This window comes from Antechinus flavipes, chromosome 4 (genome assembly GCF_016432865.1).
Source record: "Antechinus flavipes isolate AdamAnt ecotype Samford, QLD, Australia chromosome 4, AdamAnt_v2, whole genome shotgun sequence".
NCBI classification, from domain to species: Eukaryota; Metazoa; Chordata; class Mammalia; order Dasyuromorphia; family Dasyuridae; genus Antechinus; species Antechinus flavipes.
In genome coordinates this window covers 85,964,000-85,972,582 of record NC_067401.1, presented here as the reverse complement: position 1 = coordinate 85,972,582, position 8,583 = coordinate 85,964,000, and the positions used below count along the sequence as shown (strand labels likewise).

Sequence of the window (8,583 nt, the reverse complement as noted above, 5' to 3'; positions counted from 1 at the left end):
CCTAGCTTTCATCTCATTATTATCTGTGGTTGTCTTAGCAAATGATTTCATGGGCTTTATATGTCCTCTGGTTTAGAGCAACTTATATAGGACTTGTTTGATACTTGAGCAGGAGTTTTCAATGTTTAGAACCTTATGACTTCTGAGATGGATTAGAAGGCAAAAACAGGGATACTGAGAAAAGGAAAAAACTCCCATTATAGAGACTAGATAAATATAGAGAGTCTCATCAGATTGGCGACTGAAAAATGAGTTTTTTGGCCTTTAGAACTTATTAAATCATCCACTAAGTCATGGATTGATTGCAATCTGCATCAGAATAGGAAATAGAAATGGATGAAATAATAGATCCTTGAAGTATAATAAAAGACTTCATATTCCTCCTGGTATTTCTGTTTACTATTTTCCTAAATGATCTAGGTTGGCTGCCTGAGAATTTAAACATACTGCATCATTATGCTATTATCTTCTTCACTTACATTTCGTGTGTGTGTGTGTGTGTGTGTGTGTGTGTGTGTGTGTGTATAGAGCAGAGATACAGAATCAGAAATTAAATTTCGTTATGACTCTCACCCATTAATTTATGGAAATCTTTTCTAAAATTATTTTTATTTTTAAACCATACCACTCCTTTGAATAATGAGTTTTAACACATATAATATGCAATATATAAAGTGCTATTTTTTTTTTTTTTGGATTCTTTAACTATTCTCTTCCACACTTCAAGAAGAAATTCCTAGGTTTAGTATTAGATGACTATCATAGTTTGCCTCATTCATCACCCATCAGAATTTTATTGAATTCAAATGTTATCACTGTCCTTCTCAGATTGAATTTATACATTTTTAAAAATCTGTCTTCATTAGCAGCAGCAGCAGCAACAATAACCATAACGATTGCTAGCATTTGCCTAATGCTAAGTGCTATAATTATGCTCATTTTTACCACTGAGCAAACTGAGGCAGAGGTTAAGTGGCTATCCCAGGGTTATACAGCTATGAATGTTTGAGGTAGTATTTGGATTTTCTGATTCCAGCTCCTGGTTGCTATTCACTGTCCCAACTAATAGCCAAATAGCAATATTCCAAAACTTTTGCTTCAGATGCCTCTCTCTTCAAATGATTCCAGTTCCATTTTTAGCTTTCCAAAACATGTATAGGCTAGAGCTACATCTTATTTTCAGTGATGTCATAGGTTTTGCTTTCATTGCACTTTCTTAATGATTGATTACAAGTACTTGGTTGTTTTGAGTTTGTTATTATTATTAACTGCAACAGCACATTGCAGCAAAGTCTTCAGAAAATCTATAATAAGTCCTGTTTCCCTTTTGGGGCCACATCTTGGCTCCTATAATTTGATTAGCATGCCAGGATTAATTTCCTATCCTTTTTTTTAAACACCAGCATCTTCCTGTTTATGTTATATGTCTGAGAACCACAGAAGATCATGAAATACCAAAATTGCAGATGATTCAGAAATCAGTGGAAAGATACATTGTAGATAATAGGAGGAGATATATTGTAGATAATATTGTGTATGAATAATTATGATTTGTGTCATAATAATGGCATAGAAGACATCATCTATGATATGCATGGTTGGAAACAGATGGGTCAATATTCTAGAAAGAGTCAAGAATAACAGATGGACAGCTTGAGCTTTGAATTGGTACTCATAAAATATCAAAATAGCCAGGTAATAGATCTTATATGGGAGATTCTTCCACTACATGAGAAGGCTTGAATGGATTGCTATCTAAATCATGGAGGAGTAGCTATGCTGAAAAGATCTCAAAATCATGGAAACATTGAAATAAAAATTTCCCTTTGTTGGTCAATGCTCAAGTTTTTCCATAAAAAATATAGAGAAATGAGAACATGAAACCACAAACTTTAAAAATCAGTGATTTTTGACAAAATATATAGTTAGAAGTGTGGTGTTCTCTTCTTTTGTATAATATATAATGGTTCTCTGTGAGCAGGTTTCTTGGGGAGATTTTCTGGAGGCAGCCTTAGTTTCAGTTCCAAGTAATAATCACTCCAAATGCAGCCAGGTATTAAAAGTTCAGATCTTTTATTGCTTCCTCCAATATAGCCCGGTGAGTTTTCTTGGTGGCCTATCTCCCTCCTTGATTCCAAGAGCTCTTGCAGCTTCTCTGCCAGCTTCTGCCTTCAGCTCAACTCTGACTCCTGGCTTCTCAACCTCCAACTGATGGTCCCCTCTCAATCTTTTCAACTGAACTCTCCTGACTGAACTCAGCTGTTTTTATGCTCTTTTAGAGATGTAAAATCAAAGGTTGAGTCCTCCTCTGAGAGTGGGATTATGGGAGGTGTGAATTTGGATATCTTATACTGAACCCTGAAATCTCTCAAATGTGTGAACTAATGTGTGAGCTAATGTGTGAACTCTCAAAGGTGTTAACTTAAGCATTGTTTCTATCGATTCCATTGAGTTATCACCTTGTTTCAAGTTGTGGCTCATAACATAGAAGAACACCAGGAACAAGACTGTTTAGAAGACAAAAGGAAGTTTTATGTACAGCTTACCAGATAGAACAGGGGATAGAATATTAAACTAGGAATCAGAAGAGCTGGTTTCTAGTTATATTTCTTTTATTTAAAAGCTATATCAAATTGGATGTTACTAAACTTCCCTTGAAAACTCAGCTTCTATATCTGTGAAAGAAAAGTATTGGAGTAGCTTTTAAAATTCATTTTATGGTGAGCAGAATCAGGAGGACTTTATATACAGAAGTAGCAAGATTGTGTGATGATTAACTAAGATAGACTTAGCTCTTCTCAGCAATGCAATGATCCAAGACAGTTCCATTAGACTTGGAATGGAAAATGCCATCCATATTCTGAGAAAGAACTATGGAGATTGAATCAGATTTAAGCATATTATTTTTACTTTTTTCTTTTTCTTTCCTTTTCTCTTTTTCTTTCTTTCCTTTTCCTTTTTTGTTCTATTTTTTTCACTACATGACTAATATGGAAATGTGCTTTAAATGATTGTACATATATAACTTATATCAGATTTCTTATTATCTTGGGGAGGGGAAGGCAAGGAGAGAAAAATTTTAAAATTCAAAATTTTACAAAAATAAAATTTGAAAACTATCTTTACATGTAACTGGAAAAAATACTATTAAGTAAAAAAAAATTAAATTCCTTTTCTAGCTTTAACTTTTTTTGAATCTATAAAGATTTAAAATATCTAATTTCTTGTTCATTCTATTATTAATCATTTCTTAATAAGAAATGTATAATCAATTTTTGTCATTTCCTCTTTTGCTAAAATATCATATATCCTACTTCTGAATTTTAAGAAAGTTCAACTGGACAATATATAACTGTTTTGAAAACAAATGACATGATCAATATTTGAATAGTTTTTCCTATTTTCTATGAATATTACAGTCTTTTTATTTTTTTCTCAAATCTTTAATTCACAAGACTTCATTTATTGATAGCTCTTCAATGGGAGCTTTTCCTTTTGAATTGAGATTTAGCTAAGTTCTCAAAATTAGCCTTAAAATAGAGATATTCCATTATTAAATATAGAAACAATGAATGAATATTTCTTCTCTTTCCTCCAGAGTTAATATAGGTGAACACTTCACCTTAAAAGCATTAATAAGTCACAAGAGCATAAGTTTAGAGCTTCCTAACAAGGAATCTTATAGGCATCTAGTCCAATTCATTTATTTTATAGATAAGAAGGTAAAGATCCAAGGAAATAAAAAGATTTATTCAAGGTCATACAAACAGTGACAGAACCAGCATTTGAATCCATATCCTCAGATTGCAAAGATTCGATCCTCTGTATCTGCCATATTGACTCCTCATTGCTTGTGCTCATTACAAAGAAATATTTTTAGATCTGTTTAGTCTTAAGATACCCCAGTGATTTCTGTTGTTGTCATTCAGTTGTTTTCAGTCATATCCAAGTCTTTATGACCTTATTTTCTTGGCAAAAAGTACTGGAGTAGTTTGTCATTTCCTTCTCAAGCTCATTTTACAGAAGAGGAAACTGAGGTAAACAGGGTTAAGTGTCTTGGCCAGAGTAATACAACTAATAAGTGTCTGAGACTAGACTTAAACTCAGGAAGATAATCTTTCTGACTCCAGGCCCCTCACTTTATTTACTGTATCACTTGGTTCCCCCTGTGATTTCTGAAGTACATACTATAGTTTTGTGATCTAATCCAATTGAACAAACATTTATGAGCAAGTCACTCTACTAGATGTTGGGATATAAAGACAAAATGAAAGCAGTCTGTCTTCAAGGGATTTTCATTCTATTGGGGGATACAACATGGAAAGAGATAGATGTATCCATCATAATTTGAGGAAAGAGTGGATAATAACAATTGGACAAATTTGAAAATGCTTCCTAAAAGAGATGGCCAAGTCTCTACAGAGGAAGGTACTCTAAGAGATGGAGGAGAAGAAGAAATCCATTCTAAAGATGGAATATAGCTTGTGCAAAGTCAGAGGATGGAAATTGGAATGCTAGATTTGGGGATAGGAAGTATGTTGGAATCTTTACAAACTGTTAACTCATTAGAGTTGATAGATTATTGATCTGATCTTACAAGAAGATATTTTGGGCCAGAACCTGAAACAAGGTACTAAGTAGAACTAATTGATACAATGATTGTGTTCACACCTTTACTCATTGGAGTTCACACGTTTGGGAGATTTCAGAATTTAGTATGAGATCCGAATTCACACCTCCCTTGAAGCTCTTAGGGCCAGAGAGCACTATGGGAGAAAACCCATAATCCCACTCTCTGATATATAAGAAGAAAGCAGAGACCCAGTTAAGGGAGTTCAGCTGAATTTAAATTGAGAGGGGAGCGTCAAGTGAGTTCAGCAGAAGCCCTCTCTGAGTGAGGAGTTTTACTTCGGAACATTGATTGGGATCGGAGAGGAGCACTCTGGGAGATTGAGAGCCAGAAGCCCTCTCTCAGAGGCAAGACAGATTCAACTTGGTGCTGGCTCTGGAGGCTGAAGAAAGCAGAGGCAGAAGCAAAGGACAAAGCTGCAAGAGCTCTTAGAACCAAACAGAGAGATAGGCCTCAACTAACCAGGCTATTTTGGAAGGAGAAAATAAACCTTTGCATTTTTACCAGCTGGCTGTATTTGGGTGATTATTACCTTTGACTAAAAGTAAGGCTGCCTCCAGCAAACCTCCCCGAGAAACCTGCTGTCACCCAGGAAGAACCATTTTTATATTATATATTTTAAAGAAGAAAAAGAACACCACAGAAGCAGGCCAGTTTGTCTGAACATATAGATTGTGAAGTGAACAGTGTCAAACAAACCCAGAAAGATAGGCTAGAACCAGGTTATAAAAGGGCTTTAAAAGACTAGCTGAAGAATTGCCATTCTATCCTCAAAGAAACACAGAGTTTCTGAAGATTCTTTAGAAGAAAATTGCTATAATCAGACATGCATGGTTTAGGAAAATTATTTTGTCAGCCATGTGGAGGAAGAAATAGAAGAGAGGCAAGAAGCTGGAAATTCAATTGGGATGATGTAGCAGGTGAAGACAGGTGGTGAGCAGGGCCTCAGGTAAGCTGGTAGCCATATGAGTGGGGAAAAAGGGATGGGCAACCTAGGGAGCCCATTTTACTAATCAGCTTTAATTTTCAGGAAGTTTTCCTATCACTGAACCTAAATCTGTCTCTTTATAATTTCTACCCATGATTCCTGGTTCTGCCTTTTGGGGTCAAAATAAGAAAAAATATAATCTTTCCTCCATATATTATCTCTTTACATACTTAAAGACAAACATCTTGCCCCACCTGAATCTTCTTTTCTCTGAGAAGAAGAATGTATGCCATAATTCCTTCCACCAATCTTAATCAAAACCTTATACAATTCTGATTGCCAATTCTTTAGCTTATCTGTGTCCTTATTGTGATGCCCAGAAATAAATACATTACTCCAGATGAGGTCTGAGAAAGTCAGCAGTATAGTGGTGCTGTCTCTTCCCTATTCCTGGAAATTATTAATCTCTTAGAGTAGTCCAAAGTGGCATTAGTTTTTTTTTTTTTTTTTGGCTCCCACATTACACTATTGGATCTTATTGAGATTGCATTCCACAAAAAAAACCTTGACTTGTTTTTTTCAAAATAATGACTATCTATACATACACTTCAATAGTATTTATTAGGTATTATGTGCCAGAACTTGTGTTAAGTGCTGGGAATATAACAAGAGGCAAAAGAAATTTCCTGCCCTCCAGGAGTTTAAAATCTAAGAGGGAGACAAGATGCAAATAAATATGTACAAACAAACTGTATACAAAATATGTAGGAAATAATTAACACAGGCAGGCACTGGAATTAAGAGGAAATAGGAAAGATTTCCTAAAGAAGATGGGATTTTAGAAGCTAAGGAGGTCAGCAATCAGATGAAAAATATAGAATGCTTCACAAATTTGCACATCCTTCTACAGGGACTATGTTAATCTTTTCTGAATCATTCTTGTTTTAGTATATATGTGTTCTCTTATCTTATACAATAAACAGCAAAAATGACTAATTGGGAATTGATACTCAAGGTAGGTATCTGTGATGAATTCAAGTCACCCCAACCAGAAGAACTAGATCTTTAAGTCCTAAAGAACTTGAAGATATGAGTGCTGAACCATAATGTTAGTGATTTTTTTTTAATTAAAGCTTTTTATTTACAAAACATATGCATGGGTAATTTTTCAACGTTGATCCTTGCAAAACCTTTTGTTCCAAACTTTCCCCTTCTTCCCCTCATCCTCTCTTCTTGTCCTGTCCGGCAGGACATCAACAGTGGGTCATCGAGTGGAGCCGGGGCCGAGGGAGAGCAAAGGCTCTGTAAGACACCAGTCTGTAAAGCACACGTGCTTGGGGACAGGATCGGAGAGACAGAGAGGCAACTCAAGATTTAAGATGGTGAATGTCTCTGTTTAATGAATGGAGAGAGTTTAATTAAATAGGATTTCTGAGTGGGGGGTTACAATGAGAAGAATGTCGGACCATAGGTGTGGCAGAAATCCTAGAGTATACTGTTATCTAGATCTTGGGCGGAGATGACCAATTTCTTGGGACACACATTATCTAATCTCAGGAATTTAGGGTGTTTGCTAATCTTCTTAGCTCTTTGTTTCCTGCGTCCAAGGACATGGTCTCTGGCATTGTTCAAGGACATGGTCTCTGGCATCTTCTAGCTGGCAGGTAGTCCAAAACATGTTAAATATGTTAAAATATATATGTTAAATCGAATATATCGATACATATTTATACAGTTATCTTGCTGCACAAGAAAAATCAGATCAAGAAGGAAGAAAAAGAAACTGAGAAAGAAAACAAAATGCAAGTAAACAACAACAGAGAGAGTGAGAATGCTATGTTGTGGTCCATACTCTGTTCCCACAGTTCTCCCTCTGGGTATAGATGGCTCTCTTCATCACTGAATAATTGGAACTGGTTTGAATCATCTCATTGTTGAAGAGAGTCATGTCCATCAGAACTGATCATCACATAGTCTTGTTGTTGCTGTGTATAATGATCTCCTGATTCTGCTTATTTCACTCAGCATCAGTTCATGTAAGTCTCTCCAGGCCTCTCTGAAATCATCCTGGTGGTTGTTTCTTACAGAACAATAATATTCCATAACATTTATATACCATAATTTATTCAGCCATTCTCCAATTGATGGGCATCCACTCAGTTTCCAGTTTCTTGCCACTACAAAAAGGGCTGCCACAAACATTTTTGCATCTGTGGGTCTCTTTCCTTCCTTTAAGTTCTCTTTCTTTGGGATATAAGCCCGGCAAAAACACTGATGGATCAAAGGGTATGCACAGTTTGATAACTTTTTGAGCATAGCTCCAAATTGCTCTCCAGAATGGTTGTATCTGTTCACAGTTCCAAAAAACAATGTATCAGTGTCCCAGTTTTCCCACATCCCCTCTAACATTCATCATTATCATTTCCTCTCATCTTAGCCAATCTGACAGATGTGTAGTGGTGTCTCAGAGTTGTCTTAATTTGCATTTCTCTGATCAATAGTGATTTGGAGCATATTTTCATATGACTAGAAATAGTTTCAATTTCTTCGTCTGAAAATTGTCTATTCATTTCTTTTGGCCATTTAGCAATTGGAGAATAGCTTGAACTATTATCAATTTGAGTCAATTCTGTATATATTTTAGAAATGAGAATCTTTGAATGTAAAAACATTTTCCCAGTTTATTACTTCCTTTCTAATCTTACCTGCATTAGTTTTGTTTTACAAAAACCTTTTAACTTAATATAACCAAAATTATCTATTTTGTGATCAATTATGATCTCTAGTTCTTCTTTGGTTTCAAATTCCTTCCTCCTCCTCAGATCTGAGAGGTAAATTAGTCTATGTTCTTCTAATTTGTTTATAATATTATTCTTTATGTCTGGATCATAAACCCATTTCAACCTTATCTTGGTATATACTGTTAGATGTGGGGCAATGCCTAGTTTCTGCCATACTAGTTTCCAATTTTCCCAGTAGTTTTTGTGAAATAGTAAATTCTTATCCAAAAAGTTGGGGTCTTTGG

The 8,583-nt window shown here is 35.3% G+C and overlaps 1 pseudogene; it reads right to left on the bottom strand.

The window, feature by feature from the left end:
• Positions 1 to 6,426: 6,426 nt before the first annotated feature.
• LOC127563586 (uncharacterized) lies at positions 6,427 to 6,525 on the bottom strand (annotated as a pseudogene).
• Between the last annotated feature and the right edge of the window lie 2,058 nt (positions 6,526 to 8,583).